At 37.7% G+C, this 27,767-nt stretch overlaps 1 protein-coding gene and 1 long non-coding RNA gene across 28 annotated transcripts in view; one reads left to right on the forward strand and one right to left on the reverse strand.

The window, feature by feature from the left end:
* RBFOX1 (RNA binding fox-1 homolog 1) overlaps positions 1–27,767 on the reverse strand; it is a 1,372,937-nt gene that overhangs the window by 158,290 nt on the left and 1,186,880 nt on the right. The gene's annotated exons all lie outside the window — the stretch shown is intronic.
* Positions 23,351–27,767, forward strand: part of LOC143166702 (uncharacterized) — a 35,941-nt gene continuing 31,524 nt past the window's right edge. For both annotated transcript variants that reach the window (XR_012996432.1, XR_012996433.1), the window contains exon 1: positions 23,351–23,452. This is a non-coding gene — a long non-coding RNA (uncharacterized LOC143166702). The remainder of the gene's footprint in view (positions 23,453–27,767) is intronic.

Genomic DNA, 27,767 nt, shown 5'->3' on the forward strand with positions numbered 1-27,767 from the left:
CTGTGTGGTAAGCTCCATAAAGACAATGACATGATTGAGTTTGGGAATTTGGAGGAAGACCAGGAGGATAAGCAGCAGAGTTACAAAATTTGGCTTCAGGAAAAGAGACTTCAGCTTATCCAGGGAATTGTTAGGAATCCCTGACGTTCACCTGTGAGAGAAAACTGTCCGAGGTAGCTGCCTGATTCATTGAGCCATTGATTAAAGAGAACTTCAGCATGTAGGAACAAACCGTCCATTAAGAAGGAGGATACTTAGCAGAAGGCCCACATGGCTAAGCAGAAAGTTTCTTAATGAAGAAAGACACAAGAAGGGAGCATACAAGCAATGGAATCAAGGCTTGGCAATAAAAGAGGAGCATAAAAGTATTGCTCAGGTACTTGAGGACAAAATCTGGAAGTTTTTTTTGTCCAGCCTAGCTTGAACTAGGACTAGTGAAGACATTAAGGGTGACAGGAAAGGAGTCTACATACCAGGTCTGCTTATGGCAAAAGAAAGTTCACGGGAAATATTGATGCAGGGAGGAGACAGCCTTGTGATGAAAAAGTCATCATAATATAGTGAAGTACTTCATGTCTTTTTTGTTTCAGGAAAAGTCTGATCCTAAATCATTGCACGCAAATCATGGACAGCATAGGTAGCGAAGGAGAGGGACAATGAACAATGGAGATTGCAGTGAGTTGACCCTGGCTGGATGCCAGGTGCCCACCAAGCCCCTCTATTACTTCCTTCCTCCGTGGGACAGGGGAGAGAAAATATAACAAAAGGCTCGTGGGTCGAGATAAGGACAGGGGGAGATCACTCAGCAATTACTGTCACGGGCAAAACAGATTTGACTTGGGGAAAATGAATTTAATTTATTACCAATCAAATCAGAGCAGGATAATGAGAAATAAAACCTGAATCTTAAAACACCTTCCCCCCTCCCCTCCCTTCTTCCCGGGCTCAACTTCACTCCCAATTTTCTCTACCTCCTCAGGGGGATGGGGAATGGGGGTTGGGGTCAGCTCATCACACGCTGTCTCTGCTGCTCCTTCCTCCTCAGGGGGAGGACTCCTCACACTCTTCCCCTGCTCCAGCATTGGGATCTTCCCATGGGAGACAGTCCTCCACAAACTTCTCCAACGTGAGTCCTTCCCACAGGCTGCAGTTATTCACAAACTGCTCCAGCACGGGTCCCTTCCACGGGGTGCAGTCCTTCAGGAACAGACTGTTCCAGCGTAGGTCCCCCTGCCACAGGGTCACAAGTCCTGCTAGCAAACCTGCCCCAACGTGGGCTCCTCTCTCTTTCCACGGGTCCACAGGTCCTGCCAGGAGCCTGCTCTAGCACGGGCTTCCCATGAGGTCACAGCCTCCTTCAGGTGCATCCACCTGTTCCGGCGTGGGGTCCTCCACAGGCTGCAGGTGGATATCTGCTCCACTGTGGACTTCCATGGGCTGCAGGGGGACAGCCTGCCTCACCATGGTCTTCACCACGGGCTGCAGGGGAATCTCTGCTCCGGTGCCTGGAGCACCTCCTCCCCCTCCTTCTTTACTGACCTTGGTGTCTGCAGGGTTGTTTCTCTCACGTAGTCTCACTCTTGTCTTCGGCTGCAGTTTGTTGCACAGGTTTTTGTTTTTTCCCTTCTTAAACATGTTATCAGAGAGGCGCTACCACTGTCGCTGATGGGCTTGGTTTTGGCCAGCGGTGGGTCTGTCCTGGAAATGGCTGGCATTGGCTCTGTCGGACATAGGGGAAGCTTCTAGCAGCTTCTCACAGAAGCCACCCCTGTAGCCCCCCTGCTACTAAGACCTTGCCACGCAAACCCAATACACAGATGCAACAGGTTCTGGACTACTTAGTGAAGCTGGATGTATTTACGTATTTGAAGCCTTAAGGCATTCAACAGAAGGTGCGGAAGGAGTAGATCACTGCCTATTAAACTATGAAAAATTATACTGATACAGGAAGCCCCAGATGACTCAAAAAGCTAACATCCCTCCTGTCTTTTAAAAAGGCAATGAGGATAATTCAAGGAACTACTGACCACTCAGCCTCATCTCGGGCCCTGGAAAGATCATGGAGCACATCCTTTTGGAATCCATTTCCAAGCACACGAAGGAGACTTAGGTAATTTGAAATGGTCAACATGGATTTTTCAGGGGAAAATAGTGCTTGATCAACCTGGTTGCCTTCAAAAACAACTGGCTACATGGACAAAGTTAATGCACCAGCTACAATCTACCTTGACTTCAATAAAGCTCTTAATGCTGTCTCCCATAGCATTCCCGGTTGAGAGCTGAGTAAGGAAGGGCTGGACTGTTAGATGGGTTGAAAATTGGCTGGACTATCAGGCTCTAAGATCAATGGCTTAATGTCTGGCTCATGACCAGTAGTAAGTTGAATACCTTAGGGTCAATACTGGGTCTCACATTGGTCAACAACTTAGAGAATGACAGAGAGTACATCCTCAGCAAATTTGCAGATAACACTAAACTACGGAACCTCAATCCAGAGGCACCTTGATAAACCTGAGGACTGGAGAATCAGAATCCTTACGTAGTTCAGCACTGCAAACTGCAAAGTTCTGCACCATGGGCATATGGAATAACAGTTTGAGGGAATGAAGTTCATTGCACATTCACTGAACCCCTTTCAGTTTTAGTCTGTATATAATAAAGCTATTAAAACACAGAAATGTAATCTATATTAAATAGTAAGTGCCTTGTTATTTGCCCTTAGAAGCAGATTGTTCATAAACTATGAATCTTTTAAATAGCAAATGAAATTCTATTATTTCCTCTTTTCCCCCCATAAAAAAAAACCACCAAAAAACAAAAACAAAAAACCACACCACTCATCCGTGTATTGTTCATGGAGATCCCATGCAATAATGCGGAAATTGCATATATTCTGCATTTTACCTGTAACTTTTCAGCAGGCACAATTTTTGGTTTTCTATGTCCGACCTCAATATTTTGAACAAATTTAGCAGAATATTATGAATTCAATATATCCACAAATCATACTTACCAGTTCCAAGAGACAAGAATTGTGATCTTCATGCCCATAACTTCATTTTAATCAAAAGTTTATTTCAACAGAGCTGAATGTAGTTTTATAGGTAAGAAATTCACCAGTCTGCTGTTTCTCCTTTAAATTTTCAGAAAAAATAAAATATAAAGAATCTAGAAATTAACTATTTTACCATTGTTTTCAGACAATGCCCATTTCCCATCTCTGTTTAATTTTAAAATTTCCATCATTTTGTTATTTATGATGGAACATAGATGACCTGAGCTGCAATGACCAACTAACACAGCAATGCCATCTTGTTTAATACCAATTAAAGCAGCATTCAATTTCTGGCACTGAAATGAAATGATGGGACATCATCTCCAATGTTATTTACTTCTAAGTTTAAAATTAATATCAAAATATCACTGGGCACAAGGAACAGACAGATTGACTTCCTGCCTCAGCTACACGTTGTTATGCTTGTTCATCACTGATATCGTTTGTGTACTTCAGCTAATGTTTATGTTAAGATGCTGTTACAGCATTAACAAGTAACTGTTTACTCCAAAGTTTGTCGTTAGCAAACTAAGCCACAATACTGAAGAAAAGTAAAGCTCTTCTCACCGATGAGATAAAAATGGCAATAAGATTTGCCTACGCAATGCAAAATACATTTCTAAACACTGCTGAATGTCACAACTGGCTGAAAATAAACAAAAATCCATTAATAGAGTGCTACAATGAATCTGCAGTTATGAAGAAAATGAACAAAATCCTTTAATGGTTCCTATAGCATTGGAAAGACTTTCACTGACTGTACTGATTGGTAAGTTCTACTTTGTTAAATCTCTAAAAAGCTTCTGTTACGATGGAAGGAATGGCCAATTTGTCTTTGTATTTTAATTTCCCCATCTGTAGGACAGGGACTAAAACTGCTTTCAAATCTGCAGAACTATATTGCTTCTCCCTGCACATCTTCTCTAGAGATTTATTTTTTTTTACTAGCCCTTCTTCACAAGACTGAACATATACATATGATAGTAAATCTTGCCATAAAGCAGGCCTCTGCCATATGCCATAGGTGCTTTATCCTGGTAAGCTTAAAAACCATCGCTTTGAACAACATATTGTTTGAAAACAAGATAGATTGTGGGACTGGGTACAAATTACCTTTCTCAGTTTACAGTTTTATTTTGTGCCTCTGTGTAAGGAAGGGGAGGGCTGGTGGAGTGAAAGGTATTTCCAAAACTGGAACAGCATGGAGAAAAACTTTGGCATATTTACCAGAAGCATATGGCTAATTTACAGCAACCACATCCAACAGCATTTGTGTTTATGCAGTGCAGCAGCATGTGTAACAGCCACAGCATCCAAACTCTAGAATTAGTGAAAATAAGCATCTACATAGACTATTTGGGGAGAGAAAAGTTACAGCCTGAAAACTGCTTTTAATCCACATGAAGTGAACTGGCTGTCTTTTATACTAGAACACTGGATTAAACAAGATATCGAAAAATATTGAAACAGTTCAGTATTTGCTGAGCGTGCACCTAGCGAGATGGAGAATACAGCAAATGTATTAGCATTCTAGCTGCAAAAGAAATTCAGATTAGATATTGCTACACAGAAATTGATAGCTAGTAGGTATTCAATCAGAAAAGTGTTTTTTTTCTTTTAAATATTACAATCACATGGTATAATATATCACTTGTGTCAAGTTAAATTTAATCATATCAGCATACTTAAAGGAAAGAACCTGAATACCTACTCATATACCCATGCCAAGAGGGATTATGAGAGACTTTATGAAGCCTTTTCCTTCTATTTAATATTCCGATATCTGTATAGAACAATTTTGATATGTATTATACCCTCAAACTAATCTATTCCATTGTCTTTTTAATGCACACCCAGTATGCCTGAACTCATAGTTACAGTATAATGTGTACTGTCAATTACTTATGTTCTTCTGAAGTCTGCCTATGTAAAAGGAAAGACATTTTCCTTGAAGCAGCAATAGGTATATGAGCGTTGCTAATTTTCTTGAGAATAAAGCAACATCAGCTGCTTTCTACTAGTTAAAAGCACATTTAAAAAGGAACAATAATTTATGAGCCCACTAATGCCTACTGATTTTTGTCAGACTTAGTAGAATCAGACTTAGCCCACTAATGCCTCCTTAGTGTGTGAAGGACTGAGCTTCAGAAAAGGTGTTTGAGCAACGCAATACAGAAACTTGGTAGGCTTTTACCGAAATGTGCTTTTTCTACATATGTTTAATGGCTTATCTGAACAACAATGAAAAATGATCACTATTTAATCCATCAGAAATAAACTAGTTTTCAGCTGCCAGAGACTAAATACAACAACAAAAAAGTAGAAACATGAATTTTATTCTGGGAAAGTAACCGAAACCGTTAAGTGGAACATAATGTCAAGCATGCACTTTGGCAGACTCAACCCACCTCAGAATACATGAAGACTCTATGAATAGAATTTAGGCTCCAAAATAGGGACCTGAAAGGCAGAAGTCTACCTCTACAAATGTACTGAGTTTATTTTGCCAAGCCTTTTAGTGAATTCTCCTCTCTTCTCATTCAGATCCCGATTTAATTTTCCCTATCTTTTAAACCTCCCTCTGCCTCCCTCAGTCGTCTTCATATCCTCCTTATTACTTCCTCTGCATCCTCTTTCTACACCTACCTGCAAAAATCTGATTCTCCCATTTAGTATTTATTGCAACAATTGAGAGTACAGTAGATGCAAAATGCTATCTGATTGACACGGTAACACAGTAACTATGCGTAATTATGAACATGAAAAGCAATAGATGACCTTCATATATACACCTTAACTTTCATGCAAAATATCTTACTTAATTGTGAACTATTCTGAGCAGCAATCTGAGGCTATGGGACTAGTACAATTTAGAGAATTTTTTCGTCTGCTCCCATTTACTCTAGATACCGCTGTAGCCAATTGATCCAGGATTTGGAAGATGAAAAGATATTTTGGAACTTGACACAACTACGGCACTTCCCATTTGTTTGTCTTGATGAAGTGGTAAGTGTATAAATAACCACAAAGGGTTCACTGCTCATCAGTTGACTTCATGGAGTAACAAAAAGGTTCAAGGTTTAAAATGGATTCTTAAATTATACAACTATTAATATTTCCACTGCCTACAGTTCTAAAGAATAGTGGAAGAAAAAAAAACCGCCAACCAAAAACCAACAAAGCAGTGAGCTAATGTAAATTAACAACAGCTGAGAAAGTAGATTCAAATCCTCCAATAAAGAGGTCTGCAGTGACTAATAGCATCAATTCAGAAAGACAATGCACACCAAATTCAATTTTAGTGTCACGCACACACACATATATATATGATCACGGTATCAAACTAAGAACCAAATTCAATAGGGAGTTATGAAGCGTAGTAAACTGATCTGAAAATGTTGTTTGCTAATAAGGATTATAAAATAAATTTTTCAAATTATTATTTTAACTTCATTTTAGTCACACAGACTGAGTACCAGTTAAATAACCTGAACTCAAGACCTCTCACACACTCCAGAAGCAAGCAAATTATGATATAAAATATTTCCAGTTAAACAGAGAATATGACATTAATTCAAACAATATAAGCAGTACCCATTGTAAAAGTATCTATTGCTCTATGCAGAAAAGTGAGAATGAGGGTGAAGATACCCTGAACTTAAACCCTGATTTCTGTATGTCATGGGCTTTAACAATTTAATACATTTTGCTTCCCTTTCTTACATACATAAACCAGAAATTTAAAAGCGTAGTTTGTTACCAGATCTTGTTGGCTAACATCTTACATTCTGTGAATCTGAAAGAGCAATGTCATTGCACCATTTAACTTAAAATAATAATTAAAAATAAATAAATTAGCAAGCTACTACAAACCCTGCACTGACCAACATAGCCCAGCTAAATGGTGGTTCCCATTGCCTTAGGTGAAAAGTTTTATTTAATAGAATTATACAAAGCAAAAAGGCAAATAGCTTAAAACCAGAAGCAGAGCATCTAACAGTCTGTGCAGACTCTCAGTGAAAGTAAGCTTTCCCTTAAGCAATGCAACTTTCTGATACAAACAACTCTGCATTAATACTGTAACTTGCAGGTCCTCAAATTCTCTTATCTGTCTGCAAGTTTTTAAAACAAACTCTGTCCTTTATTCGGAAAATAATCTCAGTCAAGTCTTATTTAGAAATCACCTGTAGTTCATCTACAAATAACACTGAGTTTTTAAATACAAATTACTTCAGAATTAGAAAAGAATAATTAATACAGCCCTAACAAAACCCTCTACAACTGCATTTGCCAGATATGCACAATTAGTCAGCTGCATGTTAACTCCAATCTAGAAAAAAACCCACAGAATTCATATGAAAACTAGCTTTTACATATGCTTTCAGGAGCACAGAAACCAATCTGCCATAAATATAAAAATAATCAGAAGTGGGTGAAGTTATTCATAAGTATGTATATTGCCATTTTGTACTTCCAGTCTACTCAATCCAGCTAACATGGTTAATTGTCATCAAAATAGGTTTCTGAAAACCAGTAGTAGAAGAGATACCAATATTCAGAAATAATTATCTTGAACTAATCTCTTTTTTCATGTATGAAATTTCTACTTCCCAGGAAACCTTATTGCATAGGATCATCTCTGACAAACAGAACTGCCCCTTGTCCACAGAAATGGCAATGTTTTCTCAGTGATCACGGAAGCAAAAGAGGAATTTTAGATGATTTTGAGAAATTAACTAAATACAGACACCCAGAGCTTGGTCTCCAACTGGGAAGTCCTTTCCCCTGAACAACAGTTCACTAGGATCATAAATTCAGTAGAATCCAAACCTTTTATATTCAAATATAATCCAAACTTTTTGCATGTTGCTGTAACTGACAAAGCACTGAAAGTATTTGGAAGTAATAGGGCAATTTGCGCAGACTCTTTGCACAAGGCTGCATTTCATTTTTAAAAGATGACTATGTTCCATGAAGATACTCTGCTGAGCTTATTTTTTCGTTTCACATGTCAGTGCTTTTGCTTTGCAAAAATTGTTACAGCTTTTTAACTCTAAGCTACTGAATTGAGCAAGAACAGTGAAGTAGAAGCATAGTTACGGTGCAGTAAGTCTGACCTAGTTACTAAGATACTATGTCAGATTAAATTTTGGGATGTGTACTGTTTTTATGAATATGCTGCACTTTGCAGTCAGACGATCAGCAAGGAAATGGCAATGCCCAACATGTCACCACCTACAAGCTCAGAGGAAATTTGGGAGCTCCTTGCATGCATCTGCACTATCAGCTGGTTTGGCTTTTTGGACCCCAAAAATGGATCAGTATATGCAAACCAGTTATCCACTGAATCAGATGAAGTCTGGGCACATAATATATATTTTTGCTGTCTCAACTGGATGACTGTGAGCCTCCGGCTAGAGAGCTTCTTAAAGCACCACAGTCACTTCTGCAATGATCTGTCTGGGCACTCCTTCCTTTTAATAGTGGGCTTCTGGAAAAACAAGCAAGGTGAGGAACAATGATTCAGGAATATCCCTTCACCAGTAATCAGGAAAATATTCAATCATAGAATAGTTTGGGTTGGAAGGGACCTCTAAAGGTCATCTAGTCCAACCCCCCTGCCGTGGGCAGGGACATCTTCAACTACATCAGGTTGCTCAGAGCCCCGTCCCACCTGACCTTGAATGTTTCCAGGGATGGGGCATCCACCACCTCTCTGGGCAACCTGGGCCAGTGCCTCACCACTCTCAGCAGAAAAAATTTCTTCCTTACATCTAGTCTAAATCTACCCGCCTTTAGTTTCAAGCCATTCCCCCTTGTCCTGTCGCAACAGGCCCTGCTGAAAAGTTTGCCGCCATCTTTCTTATAAGCCCCCTTTAAGTACTGATAGGCTGCAATAAGGTCTCCCCGAAGCCTTCTCTTCTCCAGGCTGAACAACCCCAACTCTCTCAGCCTTTCTTCATAGGGAGAGGTGCTCCATCCCCCTGACCATTTTCGTGGCCCTCTTTTGGACCCGCTCCAACAGGTCCGTGTCTTTCTTATGCTGAGGGCTCCAGAGCTGGACGCAGTGCTCCAGGGGGGGTCTCCCCAGAGCAGAGTAGAGGGGCAGAATCCCCTCCCTCGACCTGCTGGCCACGCTGCTTTGGATGCAACCCAGGATATGATTGGCCTTCTGGGCTGCGAGCGCACATTGCTAGCTCATGTCCAGCAATAACTATTCTTTTTGCAAGAACCATTCATTTTGCTGATTTATTTTCAAATGTGAGCTGACACAACTAGATTTGGAAAAAGTCTACACTTGTCAACTCAGAAAAACAAATACCCTTGCTAGCTTAAAAACACACACTCACTCACATGAGGAGAAAGACTGCAAAAGAATAAATACTTGACCTGAGAGATTAACAGTGATTGGAAAATGAAAATCTGCCTAAAACCTCAACAGAAGGGATGGTAACCCTTTAGGTTATACAAGTGCACACATAAGATTGTTTGTTATTTTACATAGATTTAAAATATTTCTTCCCTTCTGTTTAGGTTAAATAATATTTCGATCTAAAAAACAAAAAGGCTGTCAGAGCATTCTGTTCACTAAAGAGACAGGAGAGAAATGGTAAGTAGAAAGTGGCAGCTAGACCAATTCCATCCCTGAAGTGACAGAGAGGCAATAGGTAGGACAGCCTAGAGGGTACAGACAATATTTTAAAGATTTGCATGTCTGCCCTACATTGGATTATCCAATTTAAACAGTAAGAAATTAGTTTTAGATTGTGTTTTAGACAACATGTACCAGCTGTGAAAAATAAAAACGTGTCTGGCTATGGAAGGTAAGAGTGTTTAACTACACTCTTCATGCTATGGTCTCTAGCCCAACCTCCTGCTTAAAGCTGGGTTAGTTACGCAATCAGACCCAGGGGCTCAGGGCTGGATCCAGACATTTTTTGAAAACCACCAAGGACAGTGAAAACGGAGGACAGAGACTGTGAAAACTCTCCAGGCAACTTACTCCAATGCTAAACTGTCCTCATATCTAGTTGGAACTTCTCTTGTTCCAATTTATGTGTGTTGCCTCTTACCCTCCCACCGTGCACCTCTGTGAAGAGACTAGGCTCCATCTTCTTGATAACCTCCTTTTAGGCAGTGAAAGGCTGCTATTAGATCATACTGGAGCCTTCTCTTCTCCAGGTTGAACAAGAGAAGTTCCCTCATCCTCTTACCACAGGGCATGTGCTTCAGCGCATGAACATCTTGGGGGCCCTCTGATGAGCCTACTTCAGTTGATCAACATCTTTCTTGTATTGGAGGGCCCCAAACTGGGCCAAATATCTTAGATGTGATTTAACAAGCACCAGGTAAAGGGAGATAATCACTTCCCTCAGTTTACTGGCTATGCTCCTGTTTATACAGCCCAGGATACTGTTGGCTTCCTCTGTTGCCAGAGCAAATATACTATACTAACATGACTATACTAATGCAGTAGAAATTCACTGTTGGAAGTGCTTATATTACACACTGACATGGAGATCTATTCAGATGTGATCAGGTCAGAACTGCTTACAGGGAAGCCAGTTCTGAGGGGCAAAGTGGCGATGACTCTATATCCTTCTGTGCAAGCAGACTGACAGCATAAGCTTGGATAGTCCCACTACGAACCTCTTGGTTCCAAACAAGAAACAGCTCTGTCATTACAGAACTTTCAAGTTGGACTCAGAACTTCAGTAACAAGGAATTCTAGTAACAAGGAAAGTATCTATTTTTTAAGAAAGTCCTGACCAATTTGTTTTGCCTCCAAGAATCGAAGAAAACTCTGTAGCCTTTCCTCATAGCAGCCACGACATGGCATGATCATTTTAGCACAATAACTGAGATAAATAGAAGAGGGAAAGGGTACGACAGACAGTGGGTGGGGGAATGCGTATTTTCAAGGTAAAAGTGGGTGGGGGAATGCGTATTTTCAAGGTAAAAGTAGAGAACGATATTATAAGCACTAGCATTTACATGGGGAGTCACATCACCCACCATAAACCAGTTATTTAACAGGTTGCTTAAGAGCCAAGAGAGCTTTTCATCCTACCTCTACCCCATTTAACACATTAGCTTGTACTAATGGCGAGCTCTCATCCAGAAATACACAGCACCTCTGCCTGTGGGTATTACCACATGATGCAAATGAAGTTGTAAAGAGAAATCAACTCATCAGTCACAATCACAAGGGGGCACCGAGCAATGCAAAAGAATTAACATTTCAGCCCTGCTCAGGTCTTTCCTATCACCACTCTACTTTAATTAAATACCACCTCAAGTGCTTTATTACCATTAGAAATCTCAGTGTTGAAGGCTAGCATTCTGGAATCTAAGTGCTGAAGCTAATTAGAAATGAGGAAAAGAAAAATGTTCATTAAAAATTGCGGGATTCCCCTACCAGAAATGATCTACACCTTGGAATAAAGATTTGCCTTTCTGTGGATTTAGAATAACATGTTAAATAGCTTTCATTAAGCTGAAACCTTTTACTTTGAACCACAGGCCTGCCATTGTCTTTCATAAGTAAAGCTAGATTTAGCTGTATCTACCAAACCATTGTTAGAATTTAAAAGATTCTTGGCTTACGGTTAGCTGATAAGAGCCTTAATTCCTCTTCTTCTAACATTTGATACACTAATTTAAATTTTTTCAGACCTGGCACACTCAAGGGCTTTTCGCCTTACTTCCCCGGATATACATAAGCTAGTCATTACTATTCATGAAGGCGATGAAAGAAAACATTAAACAGTCAAAGAAATATAAATCTTAGATTCTAAACACAGAGTGCGCAACAGCAGGATTAAAAACAAAACAAAATGAAAAAAAAAACTGAAGCAAATACAATGACATTTGCAATTTAAAGCAATACAATATAGCTGAAAAGCAGTTTTCTCTTCCACTTGACTGCCAAGTGACCTGACTCAGGATTTTATGGCTTTCCCAGGAACAAGCTCATGATATTAGTAACACCCAAAACTTAGCGTGAAATTGTAGTGTCATGAGCAAAAGTGAGGAGCAGACAGAACTTCTGATTCAAGTGATGAAGTAACTGTTTTCCTAATTTTTAGCCATGTTAAAATGGAGATATGAATTTGTTTTCTAGTCAGCACATTGATTAGATAAATTCACCTTTATACAGAAGACCTCAATAAGGCCTATACATTGCTGCCATCCCACTCAGCTAATTAGGGTGAGGCTTATTTTTAATGTCTGAGTTAGGTGATTTCCCAATGCAAATACCACCTCAAATATTAACAGTGAAAAAGACCTACAGTTTTTTTAAATATAACATATATTGTTATTTGAATAATGTCCAAAACATAATACTACTGCTAGCACATCAACCAGTAAAAGATAAACTTAAATTTAGCCTAAATCTACTTTTTTAAGTATCAGTTAAATGCTTAACACTAATGAAAATACTATTACTTTTCATTCCAAAGGAAACAGATGGCTTTAAATAGTTACTTATTTGAACATATGGAAACCAATCACTGAACTATGAAGAATCAAACAGCAAACTCTCAGTCATTTTTAATTCATTTTGACAAATAAGAACGAAATATAAGAAAAATACAACACTTAAATAGAAGAATCCAGCTTCTAGTATGACTGCTTTAGTTTAAATTGTAACACAACAAGGAAGGTTTTAAAAATATTTGTTTAAGCTACAACATTATATTTTGTTCGTAGCATTGATTTAGGTTTTTTGGTTTTTAAATGTAAAATTTTATAGAAAATAACAATTTGTGAAGCATGTAGATTTTTACATTCATCTACCATCTCAAACCCCCAATTATAAACTCCCCTGTAAACAGTTCTCTCATCATGAACAGGCATATAGGAGCTCCTGGAACTTCCTCTGAAACAAGCTCCTCTTGGAACAGAACACAAAAAACATTCACAAACGCATAGGATCAATTTACAAAATTTTTTGTCAAAAGACAGCAAAAGAATACACCGTGCAGGTAGCAACGAAGGTGTGAAAGAGCTACACTGGTCATTTCTGGGATTGGCCAACAGGGCAGAGCTCGCTTTTCTAATCTGGCAAAGCCAATTAAAACTGTATTAAACTGCAAATTAAAGAACAATCAACACACCAGTTTTACTACTACTGTGAAAAGCATCATCTCCACCAATGTAACTGTAGCTGATGCTTTGGAAAAGTATTAAGAGCAAATGATTCTTACCCTGGTCTTATCATTGCAGTTTTCTTCAGTCAAGATGTAGAGGTTTGCTAGCTAAGTCTGTGTCAGTTTATTATTGACTTAAATATAATCAGTAGCTTAAGTGAATTAAACTAAAACTTCATTTTCCATCTCAAGCAGCCTGCAACTTTCTAAAGCTGCAGCAAAAGTTTGCCATTTTTGCTTCATTTCTTCCTATAAGCTTATATAACAATATACTTTAAAGGTGCCCCTGCATTATCCTCAGCTGGTGGGCAGAATTGTACTTTCTTTAGAATATTTTTTAGGACTCCATTTGTTAAAAGGGAGAAAAGGCTGCTTAGGCGTTTCATGATTTCTGTGCAGAACATTCACTATGTGGGAGTGCCTCATTTGCATAGCGGCATGTGGGTAGGATTTGGACAAGCACACTGAAGGATATGACAATCAAAAACAGATATGTGGGAAATCTCTTTTAAATGTAAAAACACCTCACCCCGGTTTCACTAACTTAGATAAACATTATTTCTAAGGGAGAAATGAATGCACAAACTACTTATGAGGTAAAAATTGGCTTCAAGGACTGCAATTTCCGTTGCATGCCAAACTACGCCCAAGAATCATTTCTTATTCTGTCCTAGGTCTAGCACAGCAAAAATCAGCGAGAACTGGAATTTTGATCAATGTTAAAAATTTGCATGTGATTTTTCCAGCTACTGACATGCAGAACAAGTTATAGCTGATTTCTGCCACTGACATTCTGTCAATTTAATAATAGATCCTTCTTTTGATGTAACTTGACTGCCATTAGCATTCCAAATACAGTGAATTGTTTTGTTAATATCTCTACAGAAGAGAAAACTGAAGTAAAAATGTAAAACAGAAGGCAGCCTGGGCCAGTTTCTTGTGCACAGCCCGTGTCATTAATCCACTGCTCACTGGAAATGTGTAAATCCAGTTCCTTACCAGACTGGGAGAGAGTAAATTCCTGTTTTAAACCAATCTGAGATTACTAGCCTGCAGAAAGTTACTCTGCAGAAGCCAATATGAAAGCTTGATTTTTCAAGCAACAGACATTTTGAAGCACTCCATGAAACTGCCCTCTTCCTTTAAAACTGAGCTGACCAAAGCGACTCATGCACTTGGCTAGAAAATTAGACATTGGTACCACTTCTGAAAAAGATGGTCAAGGGGCCTATCTTTGCATGATGTAATCATCCACCAACTACACTGATTCTAGGGAGACTCTTCCAGTTTTCATAAGCTCACAATCTGGTCCAATCTACTTTCACGTATTTTATGAGGAACTGCTTTCTTCTGCTGGATAGCAACACGTAAGTGGAGGACTCTCAGATTATGTCAAGAGGCAATTTCTTAAGCGCTTTCTGCTGCACCTATGAGTACAATGGTATCCAACAAAGCAGTGACATAGCTCTCACGCGGACACTCTTGCTCCACAGCCTCTATATATTCTATTAGATGTTAGTACAGCGTGCACTTGGGCATAGGCTTCTTTAAGAAGGAAACACTCTGAAGGTTCCCTGATCAGTATCCTTGGGTCTTTCTATCCTACATTTAGCAAACCATACCACACAATCTAAAAAAGCTACTACTGTTTACTCCCTATCAATTTTTTTAATTAACAATAGGGGCTGGTGTATTTCTTGTATTTCCTCTGTGTTAGCCTAACTCGGAGAATATAGACTTGCACAACTCTAAAAGGAGAGTATGAATAAATGGATTTATTTCTCTCTTCTTTTACACATGGAACAGATAAATGGATTTCCCCTGGAAAAGGATTAATTCTACTTGTGCAACTAATGTGTTGACCACTCCTGGAAGACAGTTCGAACTCAGACAAGGACCCTTCAAGGATCCCAGCTTATGGCTGTTTAAAAGAAGCACTGTATATCAAAAAGAATTTCACTTTGTATATAAGAGATCCTTCACAGTAAGGATACCTTCCATGTGAAGGAGCACATGCTAAGCAATCCCCCTCACCCAGCCTGCTCTTATTTTGGAGCAAACACTGACCACATAAGCTCAGAGGAAATTACATCAGTTCACTTAAATCAATATAATGTTAACATAACTTGTGAAGCTCCTTTCCTGTGAACATGAACCCCAGCTTTCAAATAAACCTATACAATATTTATTGTCAATTTTTTATAAAGTTTGTACTTCAGACACAGGTGCAAATCCTATGCCATCCTAAAATACAAAAATGTTTCCTTCTCCTAATTATTATATGCCAAAGTAACATTTATAGGTAACTGCATTCACAAACAATGGCAATAAAGTAAACCATAGTCTAAACCTGTGCGTTCCATGTTACTAACCAGTTCCTTACAATCAGATAAATTTCATATGTATTTGGTATGCCGTTATTACATAAAAGATGCACCACTTCCATTTAATTTTAAATAATGGACATACACTGATTGTTATTTAAAGTTACCATGTTCTAAAAATAACACATAATGGAGGGAATGAAATACGCCAAACCTTACAAATTGCTGTGATAAACAAATGGTCATCTCAATTACGTGTGCGTTGTAGTTCAGTCATGCTGCATCCTGCAATAATGTTGGGAAGATCAGTGTTGAAACTGGAGAAAAAAAATCTCCAAGTGTTTGAAGAAGTGACCAACCTATTCTATTTCTTATTATTACTACCTCACAAAAAATTGCCAGCCAGGTAAAAATAAATAAAACAAACAAAAAACCCTCACCCAACAACAACAAAAAACCCCACAGACCAAAAACACCTTTCTACAAGAAAAAAAACCCACAAAACCTCAAAGGTGTGGTCAGATGTCATTTTCCAGATTAACCTGGAGGTCCCAAAGACCTTTTAGGCCTCTCTGTTCGCTACTGTGCAATGCCAACTTCAGTTCAAGACCAGTATAACCATGCGATCCTTTAAGTGCCAAAACACTCCATCATAAGCTTCTGTGAAAAAAATGCAAGATTACTTCAAACTTCTTTATCAGCAACTTAAACAAAGACTTTGCCTCGATGCAGATGAAGAACACTCACACCTTCCTTTCTGCCAGCTCTGCTGTAAATATAGACCGCTGCACTTCAGCCAATCTAGATGTTTACAGAGTGAGCTTGAGCTTCCCGTCCTGGTCATTTCGTTTCATTTCATTCCATGGTCATTAACATCCAGGTTTAGCAGAGAAGCCATTTAATTGTTCAGTCAAATAGTGGATTTCAATTTACCGATAAGTCAGTGGCATTAAGAAATACCGCTGCCTAGTCCATACAACAGAAAATTAATAATAAAAGGATGCTCACTTTACAAATGCAAGAGATATATAAATGCAGCATCAAATGATTCATCTGAAAAAACATCAGTGACACACAAAAGACACGTAAAAACAAAAGCAAAAGGTACCTCTATGGCTTTTAATTCTATTTTGGGTAAAATAAAATGAGTCCGTAAGAGGCACTGCATTTATCTGCTACAATTGCTCTAAAAGGCAGACGTCTGAATTTTGTAACAGATTTAACAACATGACTGCAGTGTATCGTTAAAAATCAAACCTACCTGCCTTTTTATGCAAATGCAACATTAAAGGCTCCTTCCTCAAAGACACTCCCTACGCACTAATATACCCTGTATCTGGTGCTTCAGCTAGACTGTAAAACTTCCTTCATGTAGTACATACAGCAGGAAAGTAGGGTGTCATGAAAGAGGTAATTGTACTAGATCTAAGAGAAAAGTTTAACCTATTTGCTTATTATAAATCCTTGAGTGGGAATTTGGCCTCTTTTTATTCAAAGACTTGAAGTTTTGCCTTTAAAATATCTGCTGTAAGAGCATCCACTATAATGACTCAGTTGGCGTTTCTTACGTATGTGCTCACAAGACCCATACATACATTGTGAGAACCACAGTAACGATGTAGTCCTGTTGTTCCCAGCTTAATTACTATTGGGCCTACTGGTAATTTTTGGCACAGGTCTACGTTATACAATGCAGAAGGTAACAGTGAGCTTTCCTCAGAAAGCAAATAAGGAGTTAGTTAATGCCGCAAACTAATCTGCAGCTAAATGCAAATTAACTGAAGATAAAAAACATTACAAATGACATTCAGGAAGACACAGATGATTCCCAAGAGCTAAACATGTAACATATCTGAGAGAAAAATCAGTTTTCACAAACTGATTCACACAGCTTCAGATAAAATAGAAAGTGCCAAGAACAGGGGTTCCTCAAGAGCTTCTCTTTCCAGAAAAGGTAAGACTCTAGCACTGATTAAATGGTCCCAACAGAAGATCCTCATCTCCTGCTAGGAAAAGGATGCAAGAACAAGAACCATAGATAACCACAGATAACCAAAGAACCCTGTTGCTTGATTCAGTGCCTCTATAAAAACTAAACTCCCAAATCTAAAACCAGTATCTGGGGGGAATAAATCACTATTTCTCAAAGAAAGGACAAAATCAATAGGGAGAGATTATGACATGTCATTGCTTGTTTTAGTCAACTCGGTCACTTTTCATTTAAATACAAAGTTTAACTCACAAAAGTTTAATTTTATTTATTTTTTTTAAAATTTGAAAGTATCACATCAGATCATCACCTTCCACTTTTGGACTATGAAAAGCAGACAGAGCAAGTTTTGAAGGGTTGTTCATTCTTGATCTCTCTTTCAAGTATACGCGTGCTACTGATAAACAATGTCAGGCAGGAACAGGAGTAGCCAAGGAAATCTCTACTTCTACTTCCATTTTCTTAGAAAAATATAACTATATCCACAATTGCATCAATCCCAATACAGCAAGTCTAATCTAAACTTATTTCTTAACAAACTATTTTTTGCAGTGCGTATATTTTATAGAACAAGCACTAACCACTTAAGATATTTTGTGTACTTTTTCTAAATTCTTCTTGCTAATGTTGTAATTTTAAGGATGATCTGTTTAAACCTACCAGAGGAAATTACTTTAATCCTGTGAACTCACTCAAAAAAAAAAAAAATCAGAGAATGGATCTAACACTAAGACTTTTTAAAATCTTATAATTATAAACTTTTGATTAAAGCTGATTAAGACGACAAATACTAATATTTTCTTTTATGCATAGTGTATATGTGTTTCCAGTAGTATTTTCTTTCACTAATATTCCATCATTTTATGAGAACCCCTTTTCTGTGACTGATTTTGGCTATCTGCCACACGCAGCACAGATTTAAACACGCAGGGAAAGATCCTCAACTGGTCTGAATTCTCAAAAATGCTCCCTGCAATTCAGTTTGGAAAGCTCAATATTTTGATGTTGCCAGAATATAGGTTTGACATTTTTAATATAGGAAAATAATACTAATTTGTTAATAGTTAAAAAACAAACAACAGATAAGCAACTAGTACACAAAGGCAAAAGGGAAGACAGAGCAACAAATAAATTCACACTGTTTCATCACTTTTTTCAGAAATCTCTTGTGGTCTGGTCTGTTTAGCACCTGCTAAGCCTAAACTGTATACACGCCTCTTAAAAAAAATTGTCAACAATTGAAGTACAGGTTCATTTTCAATTCTGATTTCTTGCTGGTATAAGTACTGTTTGGAAAAAAAAGGTCATCCTTCTGGTCCTGCTCTAATTCACATACACAAAAAATGGTATGGATTGGCCTCAAGCAGATGCCAAAAGAATTAAAACAAGCCATTGCGAACTTGACTTGCATGTAACTGCTGCCATCTTAATAAGGTGAGAGCAGCTTTTAAATCCCAGGCAGATTCAGAAGCTGCAGCCCAGTCCCTGCCATATGGAGACAGCCTGGAATCTGTCAAGTTCACTTAGTGAATTTTATCTTTGGGGAGTCAGTCAGGCAAGCTAGATCAGAATAAACAGGATGCTGTTGAGATCTGGAGGCAAATGCTGGTACAGGCTGGACTACTGAACCAAAAAAATCAGTTGTAAATAAACATGTGCTTGACTAGAAAAATTAACAATAATTAAAGCTGTATAGGCACAAAAACAACTACGTGTGACTTTTACTGGGCTCTGAAAGACTCTGTTCTCTCTCCGACTTCAGGAATTAGCCAAACTTTCAATTTCTTTCCATTATTCCTGTATAGTAAGATATAACAACATTTAATGCTTTATATCAGCTTTAAGTATTGATAATTTAAAATACCCTATTTAAATGATGTGCATAGTTATACAACCTTTTTCATAGCTGTTCAGGAAACATAACAGTAAGAGTAAGCAATGTCATGTTCCTATGATCTATGCGCAAGTCCAAGCTGCTTCTTCATGCTTCAATAGAAGGAGACAAAAATCTGGGGTCTCCAAACCTATCAAATTCTGTTCTGATGGATGGGGATAAGATAGACTTTGTTGTGCTCTGGGTAAAAGCCAGAATGTTAAATGTAATCTTCTGCACATGCTTTTACTGATATTCAGCATAAAAATAAGCCTTATCCATTTTTATTAGTTGGTCTGAGCCAGAACCAATTCTTTTGATGTCACCTAGCTTATAAAATGCAGCACTATAAGCAAGGGAGGTTTTAAAATGTCTCATAGACTTTATCCATTATATTAATGGGTTTCAAATTGCAATCTGTGGAGCACTTTCTGGTGCTGATCCACAGGCAGCTGGCCAGTCACCTGGAGCTGGCTCCTCTCCTTGTTTCCCTCTGCTTATTCACTATAAAAGACAGAGCTGAAAACGGGCAAACAAAAAAAGACATAATGCCATTTTTAATGCCATTTTTCTAGATAAACAGTTACAGTGCTTGCCACATGACCACCCTGAGAGGAAAGGACCATGCAGTTATGAAAGGCAACACAGCTTGCTGGCACCATATGCAGTGGACCATACCAGGCAGGAGAGGGGGAAGGTGGAGCACAAGAGAAATAACTGTTTTTACTACAGGATTAATCTGATTAAACTTTAAGGTGAATGAGTAAAATAGCTCATTTTTCAGCGTTCCCCTATTTTCAGGCAACAAGCCAAATTTTACCTCATGCCCCAACAAGATGAACTTGCACTGCATTGCTATTTTCCAGAATTATTTCTAGTTTAAACCACTTCTTTTAAGAATGTCCTGATAAATACTCTTTAGAAATGACATCTTGCACTGGAAAGACTATTTCTTTGAATACTTTAAGTGACACCTACAGATTCATCCAGGAAATTCAAGTTATCTCTATCTATAAAGTAAGCAAAGAAAACTACACTGACCTGCGTCACCAGGGTAGGAAAGGTTTCTGGGAACCTAATCAGCAATCATAATAAACAAGATATCTATATTTACCTACTAATTTTTAAAAAAAAACAACCTAAAATTGTTTCTATACTAGTAGCTTTTCATTTAAATTGTTTCTTATTTTCAGATATGTATTTTCTATGTGTTTTAGCAGATATTCCCCAGCTAAATCCCTTCATATTGACTGAGAAATATAACCACCATAGCAGATTTTGGAGGTTATGGAGTTACTACAGTAAGTCAACACTAATGGTACGCTATTGCTTAACAGTAAACAGATTCAACAGCTGAAATCATTTAAGCTATCAGTAATAGCTATTATTAGATCACAGAAAAATATTTGTGAGTGCGTGCCCAAACAAATTATAAATAGCACACAGCAGGAGATAGGTTCATTCAAAGCAGCACTGGAACGTGTAATTTACTGGGTTCAGTTCCACAAAGGAAGGCTGTGGTTGCGGTCAAATCCGTGCTCCACTGAAATCTTCCACCCGTGAGGAACAGGTCAGCCTTTCTAGTCAAGAAAAGCCTGACTGATAAAGCCATCAGGGAGGCAAGACTACTGATAAGAAATACTCATTCGTCATTCTTTGGTTTTGAGATCCACCATTGCTCCATCATAATAATGTGGACAACTTAGTTTAAACTTAGATTTAGAAAACATCTGCAAGTGCCCCTAGTTTGTCCTTTATAGTACAAAGTGGCACCACAGCAGCCTAAATAAAGCCTAAGACCTAAATATTTACTATGCCCAAAACACAATGATTAAAAATCCCTCTGTTTTTCAATGAAGCAGCTTCCTGTTTAGACTTATGGTATCTCTCAGCCCAGAAGTTAGTTTTTCCACAATAGATTACATGTGCCCAATTCAGACATCAGGAACAAAAGACTTATCTTACGAAAACTTTCATCCAAGTATCTTTAGATCATAACATTTATTGTAATAGACCACTTATTTTGTTTCCAGTAATAACCTTTAAATCATTTAAAAATATATTCTAAAATATTTTTCACCCATTTGTGTGAAAAACCATCTTCAGATTGTAACTTTTTTTAAAAATCAAAATACAGTTTTGCCAAATTTTACAATTTTTTTTTAAAAGAATCTTCATAGACGACGTACACTGGTAATAAAGCACTACAAAAGGGTAAACCTTTCGCTAGTTACAAGCAACAGCTTTAAAAAAGTTTCTTTTTAAAAACAAGTAAAATCATTCTTATGCTTTTAGCTCTCACTTCACAGTATCCTACAGAAACTTCTAGGAGCATTAGTAATATCTCATCCTAACTTCAATAGGTAGTAACAATTCCCAAATAAAAAAATCTTTTGTCTAAAAGTTCTTTTTTTCACATGTCGGGGGGGAAGAAACCATAAGCAGATGTTGTAGCATCTCCCATGATCATGTCATGACAAGTTTTATGAAACATATCAAAAACCCATGACCAGGCACAAAAGCAAAAGAAGTACTAAGACAGATACACATTAAACAGAACAACTTTTCTACAGATGTATCATACATGATCTACTGCTGACCAAACAGAGATCTTCTCACACGTGTTTGTTCAACTACAGTGAAATATATTTGCTGACCTGTTTGTTCATCTGCTATGAAATACATCTGACATTGAAGTAGTTCCAGTGGGCACACAGAATTAGTTAATCACCATTCACAATCAAGAGTCTAATGACATTCTTCATTCATAAATATTAAATAAGAACTTTTATTCATAGAAAAAAGCCAGGACCTTCACCCTTATTCCCATTCTGCCACATTTGTGGTGTAATTCCTTACTGTCTTCATGCTTCACAGTACCCTGTATAAATAAGTAAGTATGTTTGGACTTCTTGCCATGTGTATCTGATGTTAATAGATCTGATTTTGGGTTCTCAAGATATTATTCAGTAATGTATTATTCTGAAACTCAATATTAAATAAATAAAATTATAAAGTGCTTGATTTTCAATAGGACAAGATCACAGCCTTGAACTATATTTTTACTATGTCATTAAACATTTTATTGCCAGTGCTAGGAACATCTTTATTCACAAGCCAAATACATTAAAGAGTAACTCTTCTCTTTTACACGTTGTTTGATTATTGAGCAAAAATGGATGAACTAGTATGTAGGACTAAGCAACTGAACACTGATGAAGGTAAACTATGACTTCCATTAAATTAAAAAACAAAACAAAAAACCCCAAACCCAGTTTAACACAGACTGTAAGGCCACTGGCCTAACTTTCAATGATTCCATTATATCTTAACCTTTACCCTCATTCCTTCTATGCAGCCTTCATATTTCCCTTTCCCTTTCATTTTTTACTTCAGCAACTATAAAGTCGACATCTACATAATTTATTGGTGGTTCTCAGTCTGGAGAATCCATGGGTTTGTTCTGTGAAGTACACTGACTTCAAAAAGCAGTATGAAAATTAGAGCAAAAATCTGGATCATGACAATGACAGCAGTGAAGCAGTCAGTCAGTCTAGGGCTATCTTGGTCCTTGCAAGAACAAATCCTGCAAAAGGGTCACTGGGTCAGATAATAAGCAGTTTTCTAATATACTGCTTCTTTCTCTAAAGTGCCATTAGCTATTGTGGCATTCTGTTGGAACGAGAATGTGAAGAGGGAATGCATAATTTCTGGAAAACACATTACCCCTACAATATGAATCAGTACTGCAGGAAGATTTGCTGTCATGTGGATCTACTAGAAATCTGTAATCCTACAGAGATTAGAGGTAAAACAACTGCAAACATATTATAGCGACAACACACTGTTAACACTATCTCCAAGCTAAAGAAGGAAAGACACTTCCTCTCAGTTAACTGAGCTGTGTTACTGAGAAGGCATGGGAAAGGGATTGGCCTATAGACTGCTGACTGGTTAAATGACCGTTCCAGAATAAGCTATTGGCACTAAGAATTCATGCTGTTCCATCTACAAGCACAATTTTTCCAGAAGGATCCTGCAGGATATCAGCGCAACGTAAGTCAAAACGTAGTATTTAAAAATTAGTTCTCTTTTTGGATTAAAATAGAATGTAAATGGCTACAAGAGACTAATAGATGCTACAATGATTGTAAATTGATACAGTGAGACGACCTGATACTTCATTTTTCTATAAAGGTACGGAAAAATAAAAAATAATTGTCTCCTTTTTAGAAGACTTGCAAGCAAGTCTTCTGGCATACTGTCAACCATTTTAATCAAAATACATCTCAAGCTTGGTTTAGAATTAAGGTAGGTCACATAGGATCTTATTTCAATTCATCTGCAAAATGTGCATTCTTTCACATACCTATGACACTAAAAAGCAGGGTACAGAAGATGGGATATTTTCATTCTTTTTATTGTCCAACAGTATGTTCACGGGATCTGTCAAGTATTTTTGCTGGCTGTGCTTAATCCTAGAGCTTTCAGACACAGCTTGTTACCTTCTTTCCACTTCAACACAGTTTTGTGGTGTATTTATGAGGCTGAGACTAAACTAGGTCTGCTCGGAAAAGGTAAAACCTAACAAAAAGATATTTTAACCTAGTTAGGCTGAATTCTTGTTAACCAGTTCAAAGGTTTATGCTGTTGTAATAACCTGGGGTTGCAAAGAGAAGAGCTATATACAACATGGTAGAAAAAGTAGCATATGAAGTTTTCATTGCAAATATTGCCAAATTTTATAAAGGGTAACATTCTCATAGATTAGATCATAAATAAAATTTATGTTTTACTATTAAGACACTTACTGCAAGAAATGGTGGTTAAATGAAACAGAAGAGCAATATACCAGGGCCACTGGTCTGAATGCAACTCAGATTATTGTTGACACATGGTATGGTGAAATTACTTAATTATCTGAATCTGGTTTTGTTCAGGAAATGGCTATCTTTCATACCAGAAAATCAACACTGATGTTGGCAGCTGCTGTTAGTCTCAGAAATCAAGGTGAGAAATTAACTGAAATGGAGAAGTCCCACCATTCATACAGAGGGAGGGATGTGTCTCCATCAATGAACCATTCAACTTGTTTGGCATTTCTGCATCCTGGAAGGCATATATGAGAATGGTCATATTAGGTTTAAGGGTGGAGCCAGAGACTTCAAATGAATATAAAGGTGGTGACTTGGAGATGCACCAGCCACCAGAGAAACAAAGATTTATTGGAAAGTGAGCCAAGATACCTTTGGGAAGGGACTTTGTGAAGAAATGGACGTAAAAATAAAGGGCCCAGAATTGAAGCTTTCAATTGTTTGAAGCACTTCAGACTTAACAGCCTAGCATTTACTTAAACGATCAGAATTAAGTCCCTAACCACTTCCAAAGACAGACTCTGAAAAACAAACTGGTGTGACACAATGTTATCTGTCTACCTTTACATGCAATGTGAAGTACTACACCTGTGAGAACTCTAAACTCTTACACCTAGGGAAGACATCAGTTAAGAACATGTCTAAAGTTAATAATCCCTGAATGTAAAGGAATGGTGTGCATACAACAAGCAGGAAAAACAAAAGATTCTCAAAAAGTGAAATAGCCCAACAGAATTTATCATGCAAAGATTCAGATTTGTAGGTTGTAACAGCACTATTGCATTTCTGTGCTTGTTAACAGAGTTTGTAAGTTAAAAGAAAAGAATTCTTTTGTGTGTCCAACTCCTGCAAATCTTTTTTGCATACAAGGGCATAAATAGAGCAGAATAATATTCACAAGACTAAGTAAAAACAGCATTACTTCCAAAATTTTGCTTAATGATGTTTGCCTTATTTTTCAAATAATTGTATCACTTATAATTTTAAACTTTGAAAGTAGAAAAACTTAAGATTTCTGAGCCCTCAATTTTAAAAGCTTAAAATCCTTTCCTTCCCCACAACTTAAAAACCTGCACACAACAATGAAAAGCAAACCTGCTTCTCTATTAGAGCACACTGCCCTCATACACCACCAGATACACACATGCTGAATATAACGCTAATGCAAATACCTGCACCTAATGCCCTATATTGTACTTATTTTACAAAAGAACACTGTTGTGTCACTACTTTAAATCATACATAATTACTTCAATAAAATACTAAAGTGGTTCCTGCTGGCTTTAGTAATGTAAAAGATGTCTTTCTATCCCTATAGATATCAGCAAAAGTTTTGAAGAAGAGCTCATTTATAAGAAGAATGCAAGTACAGCATTTCTGTTTTAGATTCCCACTCTGTAGATTTCTGTTTTACGTGGTTCTTTTTCCTGGTTGCTGAATGCCCACCAAGTGTATGTCGTCATTTATAGGAAGAGCAAGAGAAAATCTCTTCAACGACAATTGAAGTATGCTACATTTACATCATTTTACAGCAAAACAAAAAAACCCACTTTTTACTCAACTTTCACTAGACCTGAAGTTATCAAGTTGTTTAGCAGTCAGCTATCACAATGATGTTAACTTCTGTCAGAGCCATTTGAGTGCGTTTGCCTTCCCTGCAGCACACAGACAGAACACAGCAGCTGACAGTGCTGACCCTTACCTTCTCAGGTTCCATGCCGGGGAGATTTAAGAGCCTGCTGCTCCCAGCAGTCTGACCCGCTCCTCTGCTTCAGGAGTGACTACTTCCAAAACAGATTTGGAAAAATAGGTGGTGTGCCCACTACTCAACCAAAGTGAAAACAATGGCAGCTTAAGTTAATACTCCAAGGGTATAAACCACACTGTTAAACAGTGTGTATACTGCCTATTCTATGAACTTTGGGGGGGGGAACGGGACACGACAGTAATTTTTGGCAGAGAGGTGGAACACAAAGTCAGAAGCAGAAATGCCTTAAATCATCTCTACTTGGGTTGCCAGAGCAGATCATTCAGACCTTGAGTATGTGCTAATTCTGCTGACAATCCTTAATTTTTTAAAAATAAAATATATTGTACCCATTTCAGAGATGGGGAAATGAAGCATGGAGAGGTTTCACAATTTGTCCAAGGCCACACAGCTCTTCAGGGGCACACATCAAAGTAGGATCCAGTAATACTCATTTATAGACATTTCACCATACCATAGAAGTAATATTTGCACTCCAGAAAGTTCAATCCCATAAGTATTCTTAGTATTAAAGTAAAGAATAGGACTTCAAAAGTTATTAAAAATATTTTGAAACAGGTTAACTTGTGGAATGCTATTGTCAGCTTCCCAAGGTTTTTACCTGCTTAGGACTTGCTTTAGCAGTTCTGAAATCCTAAATAGGATTTGTTAGTATACTAGCAATTCTCATCCAAATGATCACTTTGTCTAATGGTGTACACTATCCACATAACAGAAATAACCTTCAGACCATTTTCACTTTGTTTCTGCTGTAGAACAACCTGAAAATAATGTATTATGTGAGTATCTGCATATTCTTTCCTTTCCTTTGCTTTTAAGAAGGGCTGGTCCTGGTCATATAGTGAAGGACTCCAGAATTTTCAGACTGTTTCTGGCACTGATCCACCGCACTGCCAGAGCACATCCCTGTTTCTTCTCCTTGAAGAAACAGAGATTATATTGGTTACCTACACCTCTACCATGTATGTTGTCAGGATTACAGCTTCTAAAGTGCTTTAAAGATTAAAATTCTGCTAATTTAATTTTTCTTTCTATTTTCACATATACTCCAAACACGCTGTTCTCTCTCTCCACAGAAGCAATTTCATCTTATACATGAACAGGTTAAAATCTTTCTCCAGCGAAAGCTCAGCAATACACACCAGTTTATTCACATCAGACTCTGTTCAGTACTCCTTTCTATTTTAACTTTATATGTCCCGTATGTCAACTTAATTAGTTATGGGGAATATAATAAAACTGAACATCAGATGTAGATCTCCAAGCATAGACCTTAAAATCGTATTTTGGACTGCCTGAACAAACATGATCATCTGTATGAACTTTTGTGGTTTTATAATTCAAAACAGCAAAAGCAAAAGTCACAGGAATGGATATTTTAAAATCTACCTCATCTTCCCTACCTCAGAGCCATAAGCTACATCCAGCAGTTGAGAGTTAAAAGAGAAAAAAAAGACACCCTCAACCTCTATGAGTTTACGAAAGTACATTCACTTTAATATGTTCATGCTCCATGTCAAACATATCCCTTTAAAAGAATTTCATACCATGCATTGCATTCAAAATTGCAAATATAAAGTATCTGATAACATTTAATGGCCTCTAGGTATAATCAGCATAAAACCAGCATAAAAGAGACTCAATATGAATATGAAATGTTTAAACCAAATGCGATGGAACCTCGTGGGGAATTCTGCCACACATGCTGTCCTTTCTTCTAGGAGGTCCT

The sequence above is a fragment of the Aptenodytes patagonicus genome, chromosome 13 (assembly GCF_965638725.1).
Source record: "Aptenodytes patagonicus chromosome 13, bAptPat1.pri.cur, whole genome shotgun sequence".
Classification (NCBI taxonomy): Eukaryota; Metazoa; Chordata; class Aves; order Sphenisciformes; family Spheniscidae; genus Aptenodytes; species Aptenodytes patagonicus.